The sequence below is a fragment of the Triturus cristatus genome, chromosome 1_1, assembly GCF_964204655.1.
Source record: "Triturus cristatus chromosome 1_1, aTriCri1.1, whole genome shotgun sequence".
Lineage (NCBI taxonomy): Eukaryota > Metazoa > Chordata > Amphibia > Caudata > Salamandridae > Triturus > Triturus cristatus.
This window is the reverse complement of record NC_140579.1, coordinates 131,642,905-131,669,392: the sequence shown is the minus strand read 5'-3', so window position 1 is coordinate 131,669,392 and position 26,488 is coordinate 131,642,905.

The following is a 26,488-nucleotide window of genomic DNA, read 5'->3' as shown; positions in this document are numbered from 1 at the left end:
AACATGTAGCCCACTGCTGACTACACCTGCCATGTTGGTGTATATGATTGCAAACATTGACATGTACTCCCTCACATGTCACTTGTGATCTTACTGGGCATGTACACAGAACCGTGTGATGGACTTTCCAATGGGTACAAATGTGTGATATGGCTGAGCAACTCACAGTGATTAATGTCTGACTACACAATGTGCATATTTCATGGTCTACTTTGCTCGGCTCATGCACATAATTGATCTTAATGCACAGACTGTGATCATTGTATTGTTGATGTATGCCCTGTTGTACTTATGCAATAAGGTGTGGCAGGTACAGCAGCTGGGTAGGAGACAGTTGTGTTGCTGTTTCACACATATGCTGTATGAACTGCTGTCAGTGCTGGTTATGCAAGATGTGGAAATATACCTTTGGGCATTCACATAGTCAGATGTTGTTTTGGAGAGACTCACTGTGTGAACAGTGTACAAGTGTACAACTAGTGTAGCTGTTGGTGTCCTTACATGTAAGTTGTGCTGTAAGCTGAGGTTTCCTGCCAGTTATTGTTGGCGTTGTGTCAGTCAAAACATAAGATGTTGGACACATCACGTGGTGGATTGCAATGACATGTGTCCCCTTTCATCCCACCTAGGAGGCCTCCAAATGTGTATCGTACCTTCACCATGCTGGCGGACATGCAGGATGAGGACATCATATGGAAATTCCGTCTGGATGGACCCACCCTATAAGACCTATGTGCTCAATTGGAGCCCCACCTATGGCCTTGCAGAACGTACTGACTGCTTTGACATCCACGTGTCAGGTGATGGCGGACCTGCATTTCTTTGCTACTGGTTCATTCCTTTACACGGTGTCCAGCGCAGGTGGTATGTCTCAACCTATGTTCAGCATGGTGCTATGTGATATCCTGTCTGCTATGATGACCTACAAGGACAGATACATCCATTTCCACCGGAGGCATGAATTGGCAGGTGTGAAGGCTGATTTTTATGCCCTTGGGCACATCCCTAATGTTGTTGGTGCCATTGACTGCACACATGTTGGCCTGGTTACACCACAGGCATGCAAGCACATCTACAGGAAGAGGAAACATTTCCATGCGATCAATGTGCAAGTGGTGTGCCAGGCGGATATGATCATCTTCCACGTCTGTGCCAAGTTTCCTGGCTCGGCCCATGCCTCGTACATCCTGAATAACAGCATTGTGCCACCGCTGATGGCTAATCTGCTTCCGGAGCATGCATGGATTGTGGGTGAGTACACAGAGTCAAGTAGCATGCAGTGTGTGTGACATGCTGTCCTCTGCCACAGTCATATCCCAACATCGGTATGTGTATCTCACACGTAGGTGACTCTGCATATCCCAACCGTGCTTGGTTGCTGAGCCCACTGCGGAATCCCAGGACCCCAAGTGAAGTCCTCCACAATGATGTCCATGGCAGGACACGTTGTGTGGTGGAGCATTCTTTTGGTCTCCTGAAGTCACGATTTCGCTGCCTGGACAAGACTGGAGTGGCACTGATGTACTCGCCCAAAAAGGTGTGTCAGATTGTAGTTGCATGCTGCATGCTCCACAACCTCGCCTTGGGCAAGGAGATCCCCCTACTCCTGGTTGCTGATGAGCAGCCAAGGCCCCCGCCTGCAGACCAACCCATATCCAGTGACGAGGATAGTGGAGAAGAGGAAGGTGTCGACCTGCGTCAACAGCTCATCCAACGCTACTTCCCTTGAAGGTGAGTGTAAACGTACAACAGGGCCATTATCTGCTGATGTCGTTGTTGGGGAATAGGTGTAGGTGAGCATTGTGACTGCTCCCTGTTGTTGACTCTGTGCTGGCTGCTAACGTTTTAGGAACAGGGTAGTTTAGCACAGATACAGGATGTCTATGTCGGTACTATTGCTCAATGTAATGTGTGCAGATTGGAGTACCTTGATGACAAGTGTTGTGTGATGGCTGTTATGCCACCGCCTGACTGGTGAATATTGTTCTTTTGTGTTTTCCTAGGTCCCTTCAGCCTCTCCTTGCCTACAAACAATCCGTGCTCCTGGTACAGTGTAATCATGGTGAACATTGCACATCCTGTGATAAACACGGAGCATTCTCAACGACAAAGGTGTGTAAGGAGTGTTTATTTACAATCGGTACATGTGACAGGGAAGTGAATATTTACAAAAACTGTGAATAGTGAAGCAATGAGTAGTCAGGAATGGAAGATGAGACAATTGTGTAGTCACCACATTGATGTGGTGACCCAGTCCAACAGACGGATGCCATTAACATGGCAGTGTGGAGAAGGACAGTCAACAAAGTCAATGGCAAGGTGAAGAGGGGTGCCATCATGGCTGGCTCCTTGACTGGCGTTTGGCAGGTGCTTTGTCACGTGATTCTCCCTTGGATTTCTTTGGACGGCCCCTTGGTGTCTGAGGAGTCCCCCTTCTCCGTGGCTGCAGGAGAGGATGTGGAACTGTCATCCTGCGGGCCACCGAAGGGAGGTGTTGTTTGGGCCGAAGGCCTGTCCCTCAGAACCTCTACTAGCTGGCCCAAGAGGTCCACAATTTGGCCCATGCAGGTGTCAATGGACCTCAGCAGCAGGCGGAGTTCACAGGAATCTTCCTGAGCCTGGCCCGTTTGTCCCTGGGCCCGTTCATAGGCCCCAAGGCGATGTTGTCCAGGGCTTCGGTCCCAGTGCCCTGTTGGCTTTGACTCCCCCTTGCCCGCCCACCTGCACTGCTGTCATGGGCCTGTTGCCTCACCACTGTACGCACCTGCCTACTCTCCCTGCCCTCCTCAGTTGGTAGGGTGGTTATCCTCTGGGGCAGGGAGAGTGTCTCAGTCAGGATTGGTATTGGTGGTGGTGGTGGAGGCCGCACAGGTTGTTACAGCAGGGGTCATCGTAGTTGTTGATTCTGACGTGGTGGCCGGGGGGACAGTGGGGTCCTGGGACCTGAAGCGCCCTGGCATGCCAAATGGCCTGGCTTCTTGCTCCGCATCCTCGAAATCCAGGGAGTCAGCATCAGAGACCACATTCCGGGGGTCAGGGTTGGGTCTGCAGGTTGGTGTTGTCATCCTCTGCAGTCAGTTCATACTCACCTGTGGGACAGAGTGTAAATGGTCATGTACATGCACCCCTCAAGCTTGGTGTTCTATGTATCTTTTTACAGGTTGTTCAACACACAGTTTCCTGGTTCTCACATTGTATGTCTGCACAGTACTGTGCATCATGACATGATGTGGAGGTACATACATTGATTTTCCAAGGTGTGACATGTCAATGGATGTGCAGTATTTGTGATTACGAGGACATGTTGTCACCTAACACCTAGCGGCACAACAACTTGATGTGAAGCATCTTTGCTGATTACTCTGCCTGGCAGGCATTACATCTGCGCATGAACTAGCCATTGTCATCTCATGCATACCTTTATCATGTCCTGTGCTTAGATTTATTAGTTCTACAGGCCATGCTTGCTTTGTTTTCATATAGTCCTTCAAGCTCTGCCCCCATGAAACTTACAGATGGCATTCAGTTCTGTGCATGTTTGTTCCCTGATTTTCTTCTACATGGGATTTGGTGAGTCCCACTTTTATTTAGTGACAGCTACATACGCTTAGCTATCTGCACACTGTAATTTGATATTGTTTCAGTGTCAATTTTGGTGGGAAGTGAGGGCTGGCGTTGTCATTTGGCTCCATGTTTTTCTAGAGGTATGTTGGGGCGCATGTCTACCTACCTATTCTGTTGTCACATTGGTGTGGACATTCTGACACATCTCTCTGGGTGTGGTGGAGTGTTCCATCCTGCTCAGGGGTGGGACAGGAGGGGGGGGGGTGATGGCAGTTGTAGTGCAGGCCTCCCACCCCCAAACAGCCCTCCCTGGGAAGATGGCTATCTACCTGTTAGGTGAAGGTGAACGATACCATGGCTGCCACATGATTCTGGCTGGGTGGGGGTGCTCCATCCTGCTCATGGGTGGGACAGGGGTACCTAGCAGGAGTTGTAGTGCAGGCCTCCCACCCCCAAACAGCCCCCCCTGGGAAGATGGCTACCTACCTGTTAGGTGAAGGTGAACCAATCAATGGCTGCCACACGATTCTGGCTGGGTGGGGGTGCTCCATCCTGCTCAGGGGTGCCAAGTGGGAGCTGTAGTGCAGGCCTCCCACCCCCAAACAGCCTTCCATGGGAAGATGGCTACCTACCTCTACGTTTGGTATACTACAATGGCTGTCACATGCTTCTGGCTGGGTGGGTGAGTGCTCCATCCTGCTCAGGGGTGGGCCAGGGGGGATGGTGGGATTTGTAGTGCAGGCCTCCAATCCACCAGCAGCCCTCCCTGGGAAGATGGCTTCCTACCTGTAAGTTTGGTTGGTGTGCTACAATGGCTGCCACATGGTTGTGGCTGGGTGGGGGAGTGCTCCATCTTGCTGAGCTGTGGGACAGGGGGCCTGGTGGGAGTTGTAGTGCAGGCCTCCCACCCACCACCAGCCCTCCCTGGTAAGATGGCTACCTACTTGTAAGTTTGGTTGGTGTGCTACAATGGCTGCCACGTGGTTGTGGCTGGGTGGGGGAGTGCTCCATCCTGCTCAGAGGTGGGACAGGGGGGATGGTGGGAGGTGTAGTGCAGGCCTACCACCCACCATCAGCCCTACCTGGGAAGATGGCTACCTACCTGTTCGTTTGGTTGGTGTACTACAATGGCTGCAACATGGTTCTGGGTGGGGGGATGCTCCATCCTGCTCAGGGGTGGGACATGGGAGATGGTGGGAGTTGTAGTGCAGGCCTACCACCCACCAGCAGCCCTCCCTGGGAAGATGGCTTTCTACCTGTATGTTTGGTTGGTGTACTACAATGGCTGCCACATGGTTCTGGGTGGGGGGATGCTCCATCCTGCTCAGGGGTGGGACATGGGGGATGGTGGGAGTTGTAGTGCAGGCCTACCACCCACCAGCAGCCCTCCCTGGGAAGATGGCTACCTACCTGTAAGTTTGGTTGGTGTACTACAATGGCTGCCACATGGTTCTGGGTGGGGGAGTGCTCCATCTTGCTGAGCTGTGGGACAGGGGGCCTGGTGGGAGTTGTAGTGCTGGCTGCCTGTACACATTCAACCCTGGGAATGTAGCTGGCTACCTTTGGGGTGAATCAAATGGGGTGAATGTTACATCTGTGAGACCTGGGTTGGGTATTGTTGTGCAGTTGGATATGATTTGGCCTAGGAGGTGTAGCTTTGTAGTTGTGCAAGACAGTACATAGCAGAATGATGGTATACATTTGTTTGTACTTACCAGCCTGTGCTGGAGCTGGGTTTTCTGTTGAAAATTTATCGGGTTTTAAGCTCCAGTTTTGTCTATACGTCATAACTAAAATTATTAATCTATAATCGATAATTATTGGTTTTGTGAGAAACTTTGGCTAACCAATATAGCTAACAAGAGAAACTACATGTGGGAACGCATATATGTTGCTTAATAATAATGTGCAGGTTTAATTAAATGAATGTTGCTAAGTGCTATTTGTTTAAAGCACAAAACGCTTTTGAAATAACGTGTACTAATGCTTTATTGTGTTGCAAAAGGCTAGATAATTACATACACATAAGGGTATTAGTGGGGAATAACACTGTTTTATCATTATGCTGTGGTAACGTTGTTTTGTGTCTCTTTTAATTAAGATGGTCTGTTTTGGCCTATAACAAAATGGCTGCCGTTTACAGCCTGCACTCGAGTGAATGTGAATATGTCAGAAGGCCTTGCTGAACATGGTTGAAAGTCACCTGACCATGGCTTCTGCTGGAGTTTAGAAAGTTTCCGTGATGACAGCGACTCCAGGCAAGCTTCCAACTGTCCTTGGAGGGAAAGAAAGCCACAATGAACTTTGTGATTACAGCGGTGGCTTCGCTATGGTTCCGAGGAAATGCGTTCATGAAAGTATCTTTTGCAAAACTCGAGTTTCCTTCTTCCGTCTTTTTATTTTTGTGATTTTTTCTGAGCGGAGGTTCTTACAAATGTTGCGATGCAACATCCTTTCCTGCTTGTTTCGCTTGGTGATTCAATGAACATTTAGAATTTTTTATGTTGCTTTATTTTGCGAGTTATATTATAAATATTGTTAGACTAGAGAGGGTCTAAAGCCACTTCTTCCCAAACCTGCGTTGGTGAGGATCGATGCTGTGAGGACGGCGACTCGGGAGACTTTACTGAGAGACCTGTCCTGACCCATTTATGACATTTAGCTAGACTAGGTAACTATGAGAATAATGATTTTGCTATTGATTGACTTTCATTTGAACTAATTTTAGATAAAATATCATTTATGAATTTACTGTGTTGGTGGTCATTTCTTGTCGTTTATTGAGTACTCTAATGTGATTATTGTTGTTTAAATCATGACTCAGGACAGTAACAAACTGATCGCATTGGCCTTACTGTAGATACAGGGTGTTTTAGGAGTTTCCTCTCTCCATGTTTAGTGCTGATAGAGTAATCGAGCGTATGTGAGTGAAATGGGCCCAAGCGTGTGATGAGTGCATGTGCGTGTATCTGTGAAATTACTCTATCCGTGGTAGTAGGGAGAATTTGTATGCCCTGATCTGCAGCAATTTCCTGGTAGCAGAGTAATGGTTTTGATTATTGTCTTGATCTGATTAGATTGCTTGTATATTGGCTTTTTGATTCATTAATTTATTGATTGATGTTGGTATATGTACTAATACTATATGTTGAAGTCGTCGTGTTGAGTTTTATGTAGTGCTTCTGGAACTTGGGAGCTAATGGCAGTTCCGTAGTAGGGCAGAGGGAAGTGTATGCTGCTCTCGGGAAAGACGGGATTGTTGGTCCTGTACGTATGCAGGAGAAACGTGTGACAATTGAAGTTGCACGTCACATTGTCTGAGTTCGGAATCAGTGACATCGTCGTGTGTTACTATTAGGGACATATTTTCTGTATAAAAGGAGTGCGTATGGTAGCAAAGGTTATCTGTGAAACTCTGGTCTTAAGTCCCAGGGATCCGTAAGGTTTGCCGTTAAAGCTTACCGCTGGGGAAGTAATAGGTATTCTCTGAGCTTGTTTGAAGGACTGGGCAGAGGTATACACTGCTTGGTTAACGTGTGTTATAATTCTGTAGTGGGGCAGATTGTTTGCTGTTCTCGGAAAAAGCAGAATTCTGTGTGTATGTACTACATTTTCTTGTATGAAAGTGCGTGAATGTATGAGCATTTAATTGATTGTAAGACTCTTTGGAGCAGTCCTAGAGGAAACAGTTAATGGATGCATGTTAGAAGGGCAGAGTAGAGGGATGTGCTACTGTGTCAACGAGAGTATTAATTCCGTAGTGGAGCAGAAGTGAGTGCTGTTTCAGGGAAAGACGGGATTCTTGTGAAAAAGATTTTCTTTACTGTTCTGTGGTTAGCGAAGCAGACAATGGAGATGTTTTAATGTTGTAACTAATAGAGTTTGTGAAAATTTAAAACAAAGTCTACTGAGGAGATTTTGTAAAGGAGGGGTAGACGAGTGACAGGAGACAGAGCAGAAGCTGCAGTCAGCGACTGGTGACGTCATAGAAACCGCGCTCTGATTGGGTAGTGGATCAGAACAGTGCTTGCGCTGGGATTGGTGCGTTGGTGTGAGCCGTGCAGGGATTGGAAGGAGTACAGGGTGACGTAGACGCTCCAGGATTGGTGCGTTGGTGTGAGTCGCGCTGTTATTGGACGAAAAATTGTACCGCACAGTTGCGTTACGGAAGGGATTAGAAAGTTTTGGTAAATGCTAAAATGTATTACCAAGAAGAGAAAAAGAAGAAATCCTTGTTCGGTAAATTAAAAAGATGGTTCGACAAAGATAAGGACATTAAAACAAGAGAAGGTGAATTGTTACCTCCAACGAAAACGCCTGCATCCTTCATGGTTGCGAAATATGGGTATCATACCTGTATATGGTTAGACAATTGGGTTAGGTACACTAGAGAGGATGGTGTTTTGGCTTTCCCGGAGCATGGTTCATTTAATATGGCCGTGTTGAGAAATTTACGGGAAAAGATGTTGTGTCTTGACCCAAGACCAAGGCCGACACAGTTTGAGGCGTTGGTGGAATGGGAAGATGAAGTACATGAGCGAGAAAAACAGAGGTCTGGAGGCAACTATAGGTATATGTTTGGGAGGAAATATGATCGTGAAACTCATCATGATCGAATGAGGAGATGGCGAGATGCTAGTATGACAGAAGGATTATATCCTATGAGGGTAATTGAAGAGAAGGAAGAAAGAAAGGAAACAAGAGGGGTACCTGAAGCAGAAGTGAAAAGATATAGAGTAAATGATTATGAGGATGAGGTCTTGGACGACATGATTTACAAGAGACCACCTCCATATAGACCAGAACCAGAAGAGAGCACACCAGCTGCTACTCCAATAAGAGATACTTTGCGTATCATTGAGACAGAAGTTGTGACACCTGATTTAAAAAGTGGTAGCTCTTTCAGAGAAAGAGAGAGAGAGAGAATCGATGTGGTGACGAGAATACGAGGGAATTAGCCAGAACTACATCAGAACTGACTGAAAAGATTAGGGAGCTGACGAAGAATTTGGAAGCTGTTACGGTGCCTGTAACCATAGGTCCGGTTATGCCTATTTTTGATAAGCAGAGGACGGGTGAGAATGGTTTGATGGTTCCATATGTTGGGAATAAATTAACAAGTTTGGCTGGTCCTTCAGGAGAGTCAGGAATAAGGACAGAAAGTAATGATTTGAGACAATCCAGACGTGACACATGTAGTGGAGGATTAGAGGTGCAGTCTAATTCAAGATTGGATACTAGTGATACTAGTTGTTCAGGGATGCCGATTTTGGAACCACAAAGGATGCCAGAGAAAGTGGTTGCAGTGAAAAAATCTACTGAAATAACAGCTGAAGATTTGAATGATTGGTTGAAAGTTCTTCAAAAGAAGGATAAAGATTCACAGGCAATTGATGTGGCCAGGTTACGCATGGAATTGGAGGAGCTTATTGCAGGGACAATTTCCACAGACATACTCAAAAACCATCATGATGGAGAATTGTTATTTATGTGCAAGAGCATCACCTGGAGGGTTAAGAATACACATGAAAGGTTAAGAGCAATAGCGAGTGAACAGGGAGTTGACATGGATAAAGTGAAAGTTTTGCAGAAGCCTTACAGGGTGGATTTCTCTGATAAGGATATTGAAAATCTAAATGGTGTTGGCAGAACAGGGCAGATTAAGGAAATGATTGCCTTATTGCGAAAATGGGGTGATGTAGAAAGATGGAAGGACAGGTGGTATAAAAAAAGGGAAGAATCAGTGGACAGGACATATTCAGCGTTTCCTGTGAGAGAAAAAGAGAAAACAGTGGATGCTTATCCTATGAGAGAAATACCTGGAGGAGGATATGTACATGTTCCATGGACCAGACAGGATATTTTATCATTTACGAATGATTTCCCTCGACTGAGAGAAAAGCCCGTCGAGTGGTATAGGCAGGTAGACAGATTTGTGAAATTGTCGAAGGTGCTGTGGATTGATCTGAATAGTCTGTTTGATATAATTGTTCCAGCAGACTTGTGGGCTGAGTGTAAAATAGTTGTAAGTTGGCCTACTGAGGAATATCCAAGAGATCAGAAAACAGGAGCACCAGATCCAGAGGTAATGAAAAAATATGATCAGGTAATTGTATTCCTGAAAAATAAAGTACCTCCAAAAGAGACAGACTGGGTTAAGATAGATCGAACACATCAGGAAGCAAAAGAATCAGTTCATGCTTTTTATGAGAGGCTGATACTGGCTTTTAAACAATTCAGTGGGATGAACACCTGGGTGACAAGGATTTGAGTCATTTTGTATACAGATTTGTATATGGCCTGAGACCTGAGATTAGTGAGAGAATTCGTGAGCATACAGTGGACTGGCAGAGTAAGAAAATAGATGAGATCCTGAGACATGCAAAGTACTTCAGTGATGAAATTGAAGCAAAACAAAGAAAGCTGAAAGAAAAGGCAATGTGGGCACAGGTGAAAGTTGCAGAGAGACAAGAAGCACAGTTGGTGGAACAGGCAAATAATCCAGGGAATAGGCCCAGATATGTAGGGAAAGGAAAGGGGAATTTAGAAGAGGCGAAGAAGAAATTCCCGTGCCACAACTGTGGTCAACTGGGACATTGGAGATCCGAGTGTACCAATCCACCATTAGTGAATAATGAAAGTAAATCATTAAATCAACAGGTGCAGAACGAGGGGTGTAATCAACCGCAGCAATAAGAAGGTTGTTAAACAGCAGAGTCAAGAGCCAAGACCGCCCTTGCCGCAGAATAGAGGGTCCCAAAAGTACAATCAGGATTCGGGATTCTACAATGATGAGCAGGTAAACAAACCAAGGCATTCTAACCCGGTACAACAGTATTGGTTAAAGAATGAAGGGAGTGAGTCTGAAGGTGATTATTTTTTTTTTTTTTTTTTTTTTTAAAAAACCTTTATTTGTGCATCTTAAAAGAACAAATACGGGCCTACAACCGTCAGGCCGGCCACGATACAATGAAGCACTGGTACCCACATTACATCCCCCGTGTGTCAATGGTCAGGATTAACAACGAGTGATGAGTCACATACTGGAGATATCGTTGACACCCGGGGAAGGAGAAGTGAAGGTTAATTTTAAGTTTTTAGATTATTTTATCAGAGAGAAAAGTCAATGAAGGATAAGAACAAAGGAGATTCGAGTCCGCAAGATAGCCTCACCACACGGGAGAGCAGCAACATCAGTAAGAAGAACAATGGAAGTAAAAAACTCAAACAGTGAGGCGGTGCAGAAATATAACAGGATAGTCACATGAGCAAGTACGCACCCCTCCGGAGCCGCCCCCACTTGATCCACCCCACACCCGGACCCCGAATCGAAGAAAGTAGAGCGCAGAGACATAGAAGAAAAAAGGCCCATAGAACTAATTAAGAACAGAGTATTATCCCCCCACCCTACACCAATGCGGAGGCTACGGCCTACCCCCCCCCCGACATAGTGCCTGTCGCCCAATGAACCCGAAATATAGAGAAGAGAGAAAGTGGGAATAGAGTAAAGAAAATAAGAAAACAGAAAAGAAGGTGGGGAGGAGCCCACGGGACACCAGAGCGCCCCGAACCATCAGCCAATCACGGCCCCCACACACTGAGAGCCCACTACTCCAAAAAACGGCATGCGAAGATACCATGGCACCACAGTGTAAGCGAATGGATACAAGTCGCGATGAGTGCGCGCAAAACAGACATACAGTTCCAGTCCCAGGCCAGCCCGTCCATAAACCCTGGCAATAGAAGTCAGTCTAGCCCTGGCCCGATCGCGGGCGTGGGATTAAACCAGCCCCTGCATGAAGGCCCCGTGTCCCGAGCAGACAAAGACAAGATGGCCGCTCGTGAAAGGATGGTGAAGTAGGATCACGAAATGGCCGCCGACCATCGGTTGAGGTCCCTCTTTGCACCACATAAAATCCAAACCTGGCAATTAAGGTACAGGAGTTCCACAAAAAGTAAGCCGTGGACCACCGCGGACGGTTCCTCGACGCCGTTAGGTATCGCTCAACAGGATAGTCCAGCGGACGCGGCGAGGCAGGCAACAATGAAGCAGGCAGCCATGACCAGGGGGACAAAGTGTCCGCAGTTGAGGTGTAGGGCGGTGTACCCTGAGCGCCGGGAGCGCCAGGTGAAGGCATCAGTGTAGCCCAGTCATACGCCGCCGTTGCGTCCCCGCAAGTGGACAAAAGCACCGGGAGACCCACGCCCTGTAGATGACAAACAGTGCGCTCACGACCCGCAGCCGACAGTATGGGGTCAAGCCGCTCACTCAGCGCTTGCAGGCCAGCGCACATCTGTAGTTGGAAGTCCCGCAGGGCAGCCAGAACGGAGCCGCATGTCGGCGGAGGCTGGGCCCCCACAGCGGCAGCAATCCGGGACGGCACCGTGGAGCTGGTGTCCGTAAGAGGGAGGGCGAAGTGGGCAGCGGGCGAGACCGAAGTAGCACCCCCCAGCCTCGAGCAGGCACTCAGCGCCATGTTTTGCCGCTACACGTTGCAATGGCCGAGGGGGGGGAAGTCGTGGCAGGGAGTCAATTCCCCTCAGGTCTACGCCGCAACGGGAACGGCCGACAGTCGCTTCTCCTCTCGCAGGTTCCCTTCGCCGCTGGCTAGGCAATAGGTGAAGGGGGCAGCAGCATCCCACAGCGCGGTCATCAGAGCGGGGCAGGAGACCCGCCGCACCGGGGCCCACCCCACAGCTCCAGCCCGCCCGGCTCAGGGTGCAGAAGGTGTCCGGCCGTCCCTCTCCGGGCTCATCCGGCAGCGATCCGTGGTGCGAGGGGAGATCGGGACCGCGGGGCTCAGGTTAGCGCTCGCTGGTCCGGTAACTGCGGAGCTTCCAGGGGGCCAGCAAAGGCCGTAATGGCGCAGGATTTCAGTGCCGAAGACAAAAGCACCCAGAACTCGGGCATCCGGGCGGGCTGAGACTCCGGGAAAGCGGCAGCACGGTCAGCGCGTCTTCGCACACGTTTCACCTCGAAGATCGGCGAGGATGGGCATCAGGATAGTAGTCCGAGGCCACGGACCGACGGAGCCGGGCGCTCAAGCGTCTGCTCCGGTCGCCATCTTGGCTCCTCCCCTGAAGGTGATTATTGACGGTGCCGAAGAGAGGAGGAAGAGTGCATACTTGGTGCAACTCTAGAAATAGACCAGGCAGGACCATTTGTAGATGGGAAAATAAATGAAGAAAGTGTTACTTTTTTAGTAGACACAGGAGCGACGAGATCAACTGTCAGGTCAGCAGATATTAGAAATCTTCCTCTCTCGGATGAAGCAATCCAAGTAGTTGGTGTAGCTAATACACAAATCAAGACTTGTCTTACTGAACCAGTAAGGGTAAGAATAGGGAAATTTTCAGACATGCACAGATTTGTGGTCTGTGACACTAGTCCAGTGAACTTGTTAGGTAGGGACCTGTTGTGCAAGATGAATTGTACAATTTTCTGTACTCCGGATGGAATAGCTTTTGAAACACCAGATGAGGATGTTTTGTACCGAATGACTCTAGATAATAGAGAGAGTGAGATGGTTGGTACATATGCTGTGTTTAAACCAGAGGATTTGCCTCAAGAGCTGAGAGACACAGTGAAAACGACAGTTTGGGATTTTACTGGAGAAGATGCGGGATTGATGAATAATGTAGATCCTGTGAAAATCTCAGTGAAAGAGGGAATATCCTAATATTCCTCAGTACAAAATGACACCAGAAATAATTGAAGGAATAACTCCTATTATTGAGAAAATGATTCAGCAGGGAGTTTTGAGAGAACTACTGAGTAGCCTGTGTAATTCACCGATAATGGGGCTAAAGAAGCCGAATGGGAAGTGCAGGATTGTACAAGATTTGAGAAAGGTTAACAAAATTGTGGTGGCATGTTGTCCTATTGTGCCAAATCCGTCAGTGATTTTGTATCAGATTCCACATGATGCTGAGTGGTACACAGTGATTGATTTGTGTCATGCTTTCTTCTCGATACCATTGCATCATGACAGCCAGCCGATTTTTGCATTTAGGTTTGGCCAGCGTATTTTAGCATGGTGTCGAATCCCACAGGGGTATACAGAGAGTCCTTCGATATTCAATCAGTTATTGAAAAAATCATTGGAGAGTCTGATCATGCCTGAAAGCTCAGTACTAGTGCAGTATATTGATGACCTACTTGTGGCATCAAAGACACGTGAAGCTTGTGAAGTAGATACCATAGCTTTACTGAATCATCTGGCAGATGGAGGGTTAAAAGTATCCCCAGCCAAATTGCAATTTTGCAAGAAAGAGGTGCATTATCTTGGACGCAATATTGAAAAGGGTCTGAGAAAGGTGACTGATGACAGGATCAAAATTATCAGGGGAATGAGGGCCCCAAGGACCCAGAGAGAAGTGAGGATGTTTCTGGGGATGGTGGGTTATTGTCGCCAGTGGATTAGTAATTTCTCCCTGATAGCAAAGCCACTGATTAAGCTGACAAAGAGTGAGGTGAAAGATCCATTGGAATTGGATGGAGAACAAATGGCAGCATTTGAGGAGTTGAAGAGCAGAATGTGTGAAGCCCCTGCTTTGGGAATGCCAGACTATGAAAAAGAGTTTGAGTTGTACTGCAGTGAGAGAAATGGATGTGCACTTTCAGTGTTAATCCAGAAGCATGGACAACTGAGAAGGCCTATTGCGTACTTCTCATCGACACTTGACCCTGTGGCTGTGGGTTTGCCAGGTTGTCTGAAATCAGTAGCTGCTACATGCAGAAGCTTGGAACAGAGTGAGGGTATAATAATGGGATATCCTGTAAGGGTATTCGTACCTCATAATGTGGCAATTCTTTTGACAAGAAGCAGAACTCAATATATGTCACATAGTCGGCTGACTAAATATGAGAAAATCATTCTGGGAGCATTAAATGTGACTCTTGAGAGATGCGTGAATGTGAATCCAGCAACATTATTGCCTGATACTGAAAATGTGGGTGCAAAGGATGAAGTTGATCATAATTGTTTGGATGTGCTTGATTACTGTACAAAGCCGAGACCAGACATAAGAGATCTTCCATTGCCTGAAAGTGACCATGTGCTGTTTGTGGATGAATCATGTCTGAGGAATGATGATGGTGTACTATGTGTAGCATATGCAGTGTGCAAAGTTTCAGAAGTTATGGAAGCTTCACCATTGAAAGGAGTGAAGTCTGCTCAAGTTGCTGAATTGGTGGCATTGACGAAAGCTTGCAAGATTGGGAAGAATCTGAGAGTGACTGTAATGACTGATAGTCAGTACGGATTTGGAGTCGTGCATGATTTTGGCCAGCTTTGGCTACAGAGAGGTTTCTTGACGTCGAGTAGGACTCCAATAAAGAATGCTGAAGTGATTGGGAAATTGCTTGAGGCGATACAGCTGCCTAAAGAATTAGCAGTTGTAAAATGTGCTGCTCATGGACAAGGAGATGATTTTGTTACCCTTGGTAATCGTTTTGCCAACGACATTGCACAATATTGTGCTAAAAATAATCACTCGATTAATAGGGAACGAGAAAAGGAAATGTTTTTTTGTTCTGTGATGTTTACTAATGTCCTAGAAACGTGGGATGAAGTGAAACAGTTGCAGGATGAGGCAGGAAATGAAGAAAAGAAAGATCAAGGCAGGTTGTGCCCCAAGAGAAACAGATCATGTCTGGATCTATAGAGATGGTAGACCAGTCATGCCTAACTCTATGCTGTCGACAATGGCAAGAATGTATCATGGCCAGGGACATTTGGGAAGGGATGCGATGATCAGGTCTTTTAAGCAGACTTGGTATAATGCAAAGTTCAGGATGATTGCAGGATGATTGCAGAAAGCATTTGTCAAAGATGTTTGATTTGCCAGCAATTTAACACTGGGAAAAAGACAGTGGTGAGTCTGGGAACGATAGGCAGAAAAGGAGGTCCTTTTACGAGAATGCAGATTGATTTCATTGAAATGCCCCAAGTGAACAGATTGAGGTATGTTCTAGTGGTAGTCTGTTTGTTCTCGAGATGGGTGAAGGCCTATCCGACTAGGAGGAATGATGGAATAACAGTGGCAAAGTTACTGTTAAGAGAATTGATTCCTAGGTACGGGTTTCCAGTAACGATTGAGTCTGATAGAGGTGGACACTTCTATAATGAGCTCATGAGTTTAATTTGTGAAGCATTGAGCATACAGCAGAAGCTACATTGTGCTTACAGACCAGAGGCTTCTGATGTAGTTGAGCAGATGAATGGCACAATCAAGAACCGAATTGGTAAAATGTGTTTAGCCACTGGAATGAAATGGCCTGATGTCTTGCCTCTAGTGCTAATGACTATTAGATCTACTCCAGATAGAACTACTGGTTTGAGTCCACATGGGATTTTGATGGGACGTGCAATGCGACATGCATTTGTGCCTGTCAATAAGTTGATGACAATAACTGATGACATGATTTTGGATTACTGTAAAGGCCTGGCTGACGCAGTTCATTCTGTGTTTCACCAGGTTGGAGGAGACGTACAACACTTGAGAAGAAGCAAGCTCATGATCTGAGTCCAGGGGACTGGGTGAGGATTAAAGTACACAGAAGAAGAAATTGCTTGGTTCCAAGGTGGGGAAGGCCAAGACAAGTTATTCTGACTACGACAACTGCAGTAAAGTGTGCCGGTGTGAAAAACTGGGTGCATGCAAGTCATACTCTGAGAGTTCCTAATCCAAAAGATGGGACTGGTAAGGAGTATTTTGAAGAGTCAGATTCCAGCGATGAAGAAGAAGCTGAGCCAGTGAGAAGGAATCGGAATTCTGGAAGAGGTGAGGGAGAAAGAGAGTCAGGTGATTCATTCTTTCCAGAGGAGGCTTCAAGAGAAACATTGAGAGTCTCAGAAGAGAGATCAGATTCTGTAAGAGTGCCTGAAGTTCCAACGAGCAGTGGAGAAAACAGAAGAGAAAAGAGTAATTCCACAGAGACTACTCCTGAATCAGATGAAGAAGTTGAGAATCCACTTGAGATTACACCTGAAGAAGCAGGGTCAGTAGAAGTTAGAGAGGGACAGATTGCGGAAGACCCCCGAGGAGGTGTAGGGAACATTCCTGATAAGTTAGGTGAAGGGACAAGTAGACAGCAAGAAGATTGCGTGTCGGAGACCCGAGGAGGGAAAGAGTTAGGGAAATCTCAATCGGTGGTGGAAAAGACTGTGGAGCGAAGGAAAACTGCTGAAGAACAAGAGGCAAATGAGACAGAATCAGATGAAAGTGAGAATGTGAAATCAGAAGGTCGAGTTCTGAGAAAGAGGACTTGGATTGGAGAAAGAAATAATAAAGAAGTAAGACCAAAAAAGGTTGTAAGAGGAGATCTTTGGCCTAACAACAGGATAAAGAGGTTGAGATACAGACTGACACGAGCTAATACATCGAAAGCTGAACAAGTGAACGAAGTGTCGAGTCAAAATCCAGTAAAAGGTGAAAAGCAGAAAGAGTTAAAGGAACCAGAGGAGATTAAAAGAATCAGAAAACCTAACCAGATGTATAGGTCGCTGGAATGGACGTACGTGGCACTGTCTGAAGGTGAAGAGGCAGAAAGTCAAGGAAATCCAGAGGAGACCATACGAGAAGTGGTTGAGGAAGATAAAGGTGAAATCCTGAAAGTTATCTTGACTGACATCGAAGAAAAGTCAGATACTGAGGATGTTGTTGGAGATCTAATACAGTTTGATGTTGAAGAAGTTGAAGTGAAATTAAGCTGTTTGAAGTAATCCAAAGTTCTAGAAGTTCCAGTAGTGAAATAATAGAGGCTAAGTCAAAAGACACGGTCAAAGTAGTAAAATGGCTAACATAGAAAATAATCAAAGTAGATGTGCCTTCTTAAAAAGATGGTGTAGAATGTGCTGCTGCTGTACTGGATTATTAATGCTAATATGGGGTGTACTAGCTTTATTAGTTACCTTTAGAATTACAATAGGTACATTTGAGATACACACTGAGAATGTGACTAATGTAGAGAAGAATTCGCAGAAAGTAGTTCCAACTAGAATTAGTAACACTTACATACATAAAGATAGGTCAATTAATGATTTTTCTAGCAATGTTTTTTCAAAGTTGTTATATGAATACGTGAAGACAATGGAAGTTAGGGATTGCTACGTATGTATGCAATTACCTGCATCCGTTTCAGAGGGTGTTACTTATCATCATTTACCAGCTACGTATGGAATTTCATGTAGTGTGCTAAGTAGTGTTTTTTATTTGCTAGGGAAAATAGATTATGAGATGTCTAACAAAGATAACATTTTTGGGCAATTGCCAATGAATAAAGAGCTGAATCCAGCTAAAGAAGCTAACATTTTTGGAGAGATTTTTGTTGAGAAAGAAGAATTAACATTAGATTACATTTTTAAGAACAATTTAACTTGTAGCTTGAAAGAAGAGGAGAAGGCTTTCCTAAACATGGTAGAGGAAAGGAGAATGAACATGCATGAAAAGGCTGGGAAATATAAAGTGAGTGAGAGAATTTGGGACATTGAGATGGGTAAAGAGTTGAAGAATGGGGCTAGTCCAACTTTAGCTCTAGATGCACCACAGAAGGGTAAACTATGCATTACTAGGAAGACATCCCAATATGATACATATTTTGTTGGGACTAGTGAGTGTCATGATACATACTTCATTGCAACAGGATGGGGTTTCAAGGGAGGAGAAGATCCAGTTTTCCCAGGAGTGTATTATGTTTGTGGGAACAAGGCTTATTACAGGTTGCCTGACCGTTGGTATGGCACGTGTTATGTGGGCCTGGTCTTTCCAAAGATCTTTCATATAGATAAGATAGAAGATGTAGAACATATTAATTTACTAACACGTTTTAGGAGAGAAACTTGGTCAGAAATAGTTGGTGATATCTTTGGAGCTTTAATTCCAGCAGTGGGAGACTGTCTGATGCAGTATGGCAAGCACCTTCTCCTCCCATGCAGTGAATGTTCTTGGTGGAATGGGAGGGCCTCCGCCAGTCATCTGAGCCAGCTGACGGTTCTTGTTATTCTTCTCTTTCACTTTGCTCTTGAGGTCATGCCACCGCTCCATGATCTACTTCTTGTTGCGCGGGACAGTCCCTACTGCATTGACCTTGTTCACTATCCTTGTCCACATTTGTTCTCTGGTGGCTGATGGTGTCTGTTGGACCAGGGTACCAAACAATTGTGGTTCTACTCTTATTATCTCATCTACCATGACTGACAGTGAATTTGGGCATTTTCTTTTGTGCCATGGTGTGTGATGTGCAAATGGTTTGAGGTGCAGTTGTGAGGGTGGTGGGGGTGGTGTATGTGTGTGTTGTTGTGCTGGTTCAATGTGTGGTGTTTTGCCTATCCAATGTGCTGCAGGGTTTGGTTCCTTCAGGGCTGGAGTAGTGCAAAGGATTCTGGTCAGGGAAGGGGCTGGTTTTATACTCAGCTATGTGGGTGTGTCTAAATGGAGTATTGATTTCAGGTGTGATGTGTGGGTTGCCCTGGGATTGTATTTTTTAATTTGCCATGTGGGTGTGTCATTGTGGTGTGTTAGGTGTTTTTGGGGTCAGAGCTAGTTTGATGTGTGCACTTGGTGGCCTTGTTGTGTGTGTTTTTTTTCCAACCGCCATATTTGTCACGGAGCGGTGGCTGTTCAACAGTCATTTCGCAGCCTCTCCCATTTATCACTGTTAGCGATTGTGGCGGTCAGAATCAGTGGATCGTACTGCTGTCACATCGGGAGAATCTTAATTTTCCGTGCAGTCACTCTGCTGGCCTTGCGGTGGTTTAGTGTGTTTCCGCCGCGAATCTGTCTGCCGTGGTCGTATTTTCACCTGCTCCGCCCGCTATCGGCGGTCTTTCGTGGCATCGTTCGGCGGTTGGGATTTTTAGGTGGTTGATCCTAATCGGACCGCTGGTTTTGCCGCTACCATGGCGGTCGGGGTGGTTTCTAACCCGCCATCCTAATAGACCCCTAAGTCCCTGCACCCAGGGCCTAGTGTCCTTGGATACACAACATGGCACCCGACATCGGCATTCAGATATTTTTTTACCTTTTGAGTATTCTCTGAATATGCAAAAACAACAGTTGATGGACAGAATGCAGAGCAATGTCATACATTCACCCCAGTACAGAGATCTGGGCCTAAATCCACCTTTTTGTTGCTCATCATGCCTTTCCAGTTTGAACCCAGTCATATGCAAATCAGTCTTGACCCTGTGCCTCATGGGAACAGTCCAGCCCGAACTGCCAAGCAAGGTCCTCCCTGGACTGGAACCAAGCATCCTAGGACCGGTTTCGGGGTTTCACCCCTCTTCAGCCAGGATAGCTTGATTCCAGTGGCATGGAGAGCACGGGACTCACGTCTGAGCATACCTGTCCCACTCGGGGTGACAAATGCAAAAACAACAGTTGATGGACAGAATGCAGAACAATGTCACACATTCACCCCAGTACAGAGATCTGGGTCTAAATCCATCTTTTTTTTTGCTCACCATCCCATTCCAGTTTGAACCCAGCCATATGCAAATCAGTCTTGACCCTGTGCCTCATGGGAACAGTCCAGCCCGAACTGCCAAGCCAGGTCCTTGCTGGACTGGAACCAAGCATCCTAGGACCGGTTTCGGGGTTTCACCCCTCTTCAGCCAGGATAGCTTGATTCCAGTGGCATGGAGAGCACGGGACCCACCTCTGCGCATACCCGTCCCACTCGGGTTGACAAATGCAAAAACAACAGTTGATGGACAGAATGCAGAACAATGTCATACATTCACCCCAGTACAGCAATCTGGGCCTAAATCCATAATTTGTTTTCTCCCCATGCCATTCCAGTTTGAACCCAGCCATATGCAAATCAGTCTTGACCCTGTGCCTCATGGGAACAGTCCAGCCCGAACTGCCAAGCCAGGTCCTCCCAGGACTGGAACCAAGCATCCTAGGACCGGTTTCATGGGAACAGTCCAGCCCGATCTGCCAAGCCATGTCTTCCCTGGACCGGAATCAAGCATCCTAGGACCGGTTTCGGGGTTTCACCCCTCTACAGCCAGGATAGCTTGATTCCAGTGGCATGGAGAGCACGGGACTCACATCTGAGCATACCCGTCCCACTCGGGGTGACAAATGCAAAAACAACAGTTGATGGACAGAATGCAGAACAATGTAATACATTCACCCCAGTACAGAGATCTGGGCCTAAATCCATCTTTTTTTTGCTCACCATGCCATTCCAGTTTGAACCCAGCCATATGCAAATCAGTCTTGACCCTGTGCCTCATGGGAACAGTCCAGCCCGAACTGCCAAGCCAGGTCCTTCCTGGAGTAGAACCAAGCATCCTAGGACCGGTTTCGGGGTTTCACCCCTCTTCAGCCAGGATAGCTTGATTCCAGTGGCATGGAGAGCACGGGACTCATGTCTGAGCATACCCGTCCCACTCGGGGTGACAAATACAAAAACAACAGTTGATGGACAGAATGCAGAACAACGTCATACATTCACCCCAGTACAGAGATCTGGGCCTAAATCCATCTTTTTTTTGCTCACCCTGCCATTCCAGTTTGAACCCAGCCATATGCAAATCAGTCTTGACCCTGTGCCGCATGGGAACAGTCCAGCCCGAACTGCCAAGCCAGGTCCTCCCTGGACTGGAACCAAGCATCCTAGGACCGGTTTCATGGGAACAGTCCAGCCATAGTGCTTATGTTGCCCATCACCCCTGCCACCCACACCCACAGGGACTATGTTGCCCATCACCCCTGCCACCCCCAGCCATAGGGCTTATGTTGCCCATCACCCCTGCAACCCCCACTCACAGGGCTTATGTTGCCCATCACCCCTGCCACCCCCACTCGCAGGGGAACTGTTGCCCATCACCCCTGCCACCCCCACTCACAGGGGACCAGTTGCCCATCACTACTGCCACCCCCACTCATATGGGACCTGTTGCCCATCACTACTGCCACCTCCACTCATAGGGGTTATGTTGCCCATCGCCACTGCCACCCCCACTCATAGGGGACCTGTTGCCCATCACTACTGCCACCTCCACTCATAGGGGACCTGTTGCCCATTACTACTGCCACCCCCACTCATATGGGACCTGTTGCCATCACTACTGCCACCCCCACTCATAGGGGGTATGTTGCCCATCACTACTGCCACCCTCACTCATAGGGGACCTGTTGCCCATCACTACTGCCACCCCCACTTATAGGGGACCTGTTGCCCATCACTACTGCAACCCCCCACTCATAGGGGGTATGGTGCCCATCACTACTGCCACCCCCACTCATAGGGGTATGTTGCCCATCACTACTGCCACCCCCACTCGTAGGGGACCTGTTGCCCATCACTACTGCCACCCCCACTCATAGGGGACCTGTTGCCCATCACTACTGCCACCGCCACTCATAGGGGGTATGTTGCCCATCACTACTGCCACCCCCACTCATAGGGAGTATGTTGCCCATCACTACTGCCACCCCCACTCATAGGGGACCTGTTGCCCATCACTACTGCCACCTCCACTCATAGGGGACCTGTTGCCCATCACTACTGCCACCCCCACTCATATGGGACCTGTTGCCATCACTACTGCCACCCCCACTCATAGGGGGTATGTTGCCCATCACTACTGCCACCCCCACTCATAGGGGACCTGTTGCCCATCACTACTGCCACCCCCACTCATAGGGGACCTGTTGCCCATCACTACTGCCTCCCCTACTCATAGGGGGTATGTTGCCCATCACCACTGCCACCCCCACTCATAGGGGACCTGTTGCCCATCACTACTGCCACCTCCACTCATAGGGGACGTGTTGCCCATCACTACTGCCACCTCCAGTCATAGGGGGTATGTTGGCCATCACTACTGCCACCCCCACTCACAGGGGACCTGTTGCCCATCAATACTGCCACCTCCACTCATAGGGGACCTGTTGCCCATCACTACTGCCACCTCCACTCATAAGGGGTATGTTGCCCATCACTTCTGCCACCCCCACTCATAGGGGACCTGTTGCCCATCACTACTGCCACCCCCACTCATACGGGGTGTGTTGCCCATCACTACTGCCACCCCCACTCATAGGGGGTATGTTGCCCATCACTACTGCCAACCCACTCATAGGGGACATGTTGCCCATCACTACTGCCACCTCCACTCATAGGGGACCTGTTGCCCATCACTACTGCCACCCCCACTCATAGGGTGCTGTGTGACTATCATTATCAATACCCACACCCATAGGATGGGTGATGAGCCACACATCCATCATACACCAACATTAGGTATGTCAGCAAAATACATCCCCCCTAACATCATGACAAGAGTGTGTAGTCTGTGACAAAAGTCCACAACAGTGAATATGACTTTGAACATACAATGTAACTCCCATCACATGTGTGACCAAAAACTGAGTGTGGCCTACACAAGGCAAGCATCACAATAGCACTGTGTCACTGTGCTATTGTGCTCCACACCCCCTCACTGTGTAGAACAAAAGTTAAGTGTGGAGTTCCAAACTGCAGCAAATGTTGAGCATTGTGGTGATGGGGCCTAAACTCCCCCTCATCACAGTGACCAAAAGGTAAGTGTCATCATGGTAAAAGCTGCAAATACCGAACAGCATGTATGATTCCTGGTCCCAACACATGAAACACTTTTGTGGCAAAGTAGTGGTTGTGTCCCATACCCACAGAGATGTGGTGAGGCTAACAGTGCTGTGAAAATCAAACATACTCTCGGCCACGTGCAGACAAGCACCACCCATGGGGGCTGACATTGCATACAGTGTACAATGACACAAAAGCAGAAGTGACCATCATAATACATACACACATCTTGAAAATAGACACACAAATAAATACATCCTGTGTAGACTGTAGGTGTCAGGTCACAAACTCCCATTCCATGGCAGCAATGGGACCTAACAACCAGGATAAATGTGCAGAATGATGAGGTATGACTCACAAGGACAGCAGGGAAAATCACCCAAACAACATCCAGCCAATGGCCCACAACAGCAATACCAATGCACTAGTGCAGATGCACAAACAGGCAACCTCACACTGCACATCTGACACAACATGTGTGTGTGTGTGTCAGTATCCACAGGCAACTACACAATGCATGAGGGGGGCTGAACCACAGTGACACAGATGTGGACACAGTGCCATACAAAAGTAACCCATGAATTGGGCCCGCCTTAGTAGGCAATCAGGCATTGTGAGATGAGAGGGAGCACAACAGACACATGTGACACAAGCTTTAATGAACAGCAAATAAAACAGCAAGAGACTGACACACAACAGCACTACCCCCAGGGACCAGACATTTGGGTGACACAAGCATAATAATAATAATAATAATAATAATTCACATTTGCAAAGCGCGAACAATTTCCCGTAAGGGTCTCTAGGCGCTGGGGGCCGTCGGGAAGATTAAGCAAGCTACTGCCCAGAGTCACATGGTGCTGGGCTAATCTGCTGCCGGGGATCGAACCGTAATCGCCAGATTCCGGAGGCAGTCACCCAGGCCGCGGCACCACACCTCTTCCCCCGCAGCGCCACACCTCTTCCCCCGCGGCGCCACACCTCTTCCCTGATGCATGATACGTCCACTGTGATGACAAAGGTAGATGTCGTACAAACTGTGAAACTCAGACATGTGTCCTGTGCCACAAACATACATCACACCTACATAAACACGAATAACTCAGCATGGCCCGTCATCCAGGGACAAATGTGAGGAAGGGGCCGAGCCATGTAAACATTTACATCTGTCCACCCTCAACACCACACACCCTGAACAGCACCAATGTGCATCAGTGAAGCCCACATGGACATGTGACATTGCACATGCACCCATGACAAACACAGTAATGTTGGAAGGAACTAAGGTGCACAGACTCATCACACAAGGACAGTCTACAACCCTGGTGAATGACAGACATACGGCACAGTATGCGGTACATGGCCATGACGTCAAAGCTCCCGTAACCTTCGGAATCCCTGCCACAGTCCCAGGACAATGCAGAAGCCAAGGAGAACCACAAGGCACACATGCTGAAACCTGCCAACATTGCACCTCTGAACCTGATGAGTGGGAGCAGTCACACACACATACACATGTCTCAATCACTGAAAGGCACCACCTAGGGACAACTACATGATATTGCGAAGAAACAAGTGCCTTGGGGACCCCTGACTGTGTCCCATCTGCGTCTGACCACATCATCACCACTCAGAACTGACAAATCCCAATGATGAAACACCAATGAACAGTAGTGTGTCATGCACCCACATATCTGGTAGCCCAGGACAAAGATGTGGGATGAACACAAGACAACTCAGCACGCATCAACAACAGGAACATATCAAGGGAACACAGCCTGTGTAGAAAAAGGAAAGTGGACACACACACACATGCTCAGACAACACACACCATGGGCCCAGGCAATGTCACGGAACAACACACTTACTTAAGGGGACTCAACTCCTGTCGAAGCTCAGCTGTGCCAAACATAGCCCCAGCAGGTCTCAGTCATGTCAGCAGAACACTTGGTCAGTCAGCCATCAGTTACCTCCCAATGAAGGCTCTGGTCACATCAGCCTGGGTACGGGAGTGCCCCTTAAGTTATCTGCACATACTCAGTACATATGTCTAGCAAATTGCACACAGTTGCTCCTACACCAATGATGCCCACACCTGCAGGTCCAGTGGAGATACGCCCACAGTCAGGGAAATAGACAAATTGGACAATGGGAAGCACATCTTATGTGTAAGTGTGCAAGCCACAGATGTGACCATGCAAATGAAATGTTTACAGAGATGTTCACAAATTGTTAATCATGACACACCCAGTTTGCTGCAAAGGATGACATAGATACTGACCAGAATAGGATACATATCTCATGGACCACATGGAGTACATCACATCAACACCTCAGTATTCCACATTGAAACTACAGCATTATAACGCAGACGCGCGTTAGAAAACTAGAGCTAGCGCTGAAGCTTCTATTTTACTTGACCCTGTCTAACGCACTTGATCGGTACAAACGTACTTTTAAATTTGTTTTGTCTTGATTTCATTTCAACTTGATAAATGCTACTTGCACATTCACTTTGACATCAGCACTTTCCTCACCTGCATTTCGGACATCCGCTGTCAACCGCCAACTCCCCGGTCCACCACGGGTTTTCCTGTTTGTTGTGGAGGGAGTGAAGGTGGCAGATTCCTTCCAGTTCCGGGTCAGAGGTGTAGGGAAGCGGGGGCTGCTTACAACTTGCCTATTTAGTGACTTCATGGATGCTACGTGTAGCAGACGCGCGTTAGAAAACTAGAGCTAGCGCTGAAGCTTCTATTTTACTTGACCCTGTCTAACCCACTTGTTTAAATTTGTTTTGTCTTGATTTCATTTCAACTTGATAAATGCTATTTGCACATTCACTTTGACATCAGCACTTTCCTCACCGGACATCGCTATAGCTCTACCCCATAACTACACCATCCTTAGGATGGACCGTGTGAATAAAACGGGAGGTGGCATAGGAATTATTTTTAAATGGGAAGAGCTTCCTATTAATAATTGGGAAGCCTGCCTTTTTAAACTTTCTCTTACGTCTCAATTTACCTTTTCAGGGACGCTGGTTTATCGCCCCCCGGGTCCAGCTGGAGCCTGGGCAGTGGCGCTCCCAGATTTTATTGCTCCCTTTTTACTTGAAGCCACCAACTTTTCAATTTTAGGAGACCTGAACTTACATCCTAATGATCCCAACTGCTCTATTAGCTCCACTTTAATCTCGGACTTAGCTGTCTTGAATGTCATCTTATGCAATGTCGGCCCTACTCATAAGGCAGGACACCAACTAGACCCTATTTTTTACAACTTAACTAATATTGCGTGTGAGCCAGCCCTCCCCTTATTATGGTCTGACCACTTTCTAGT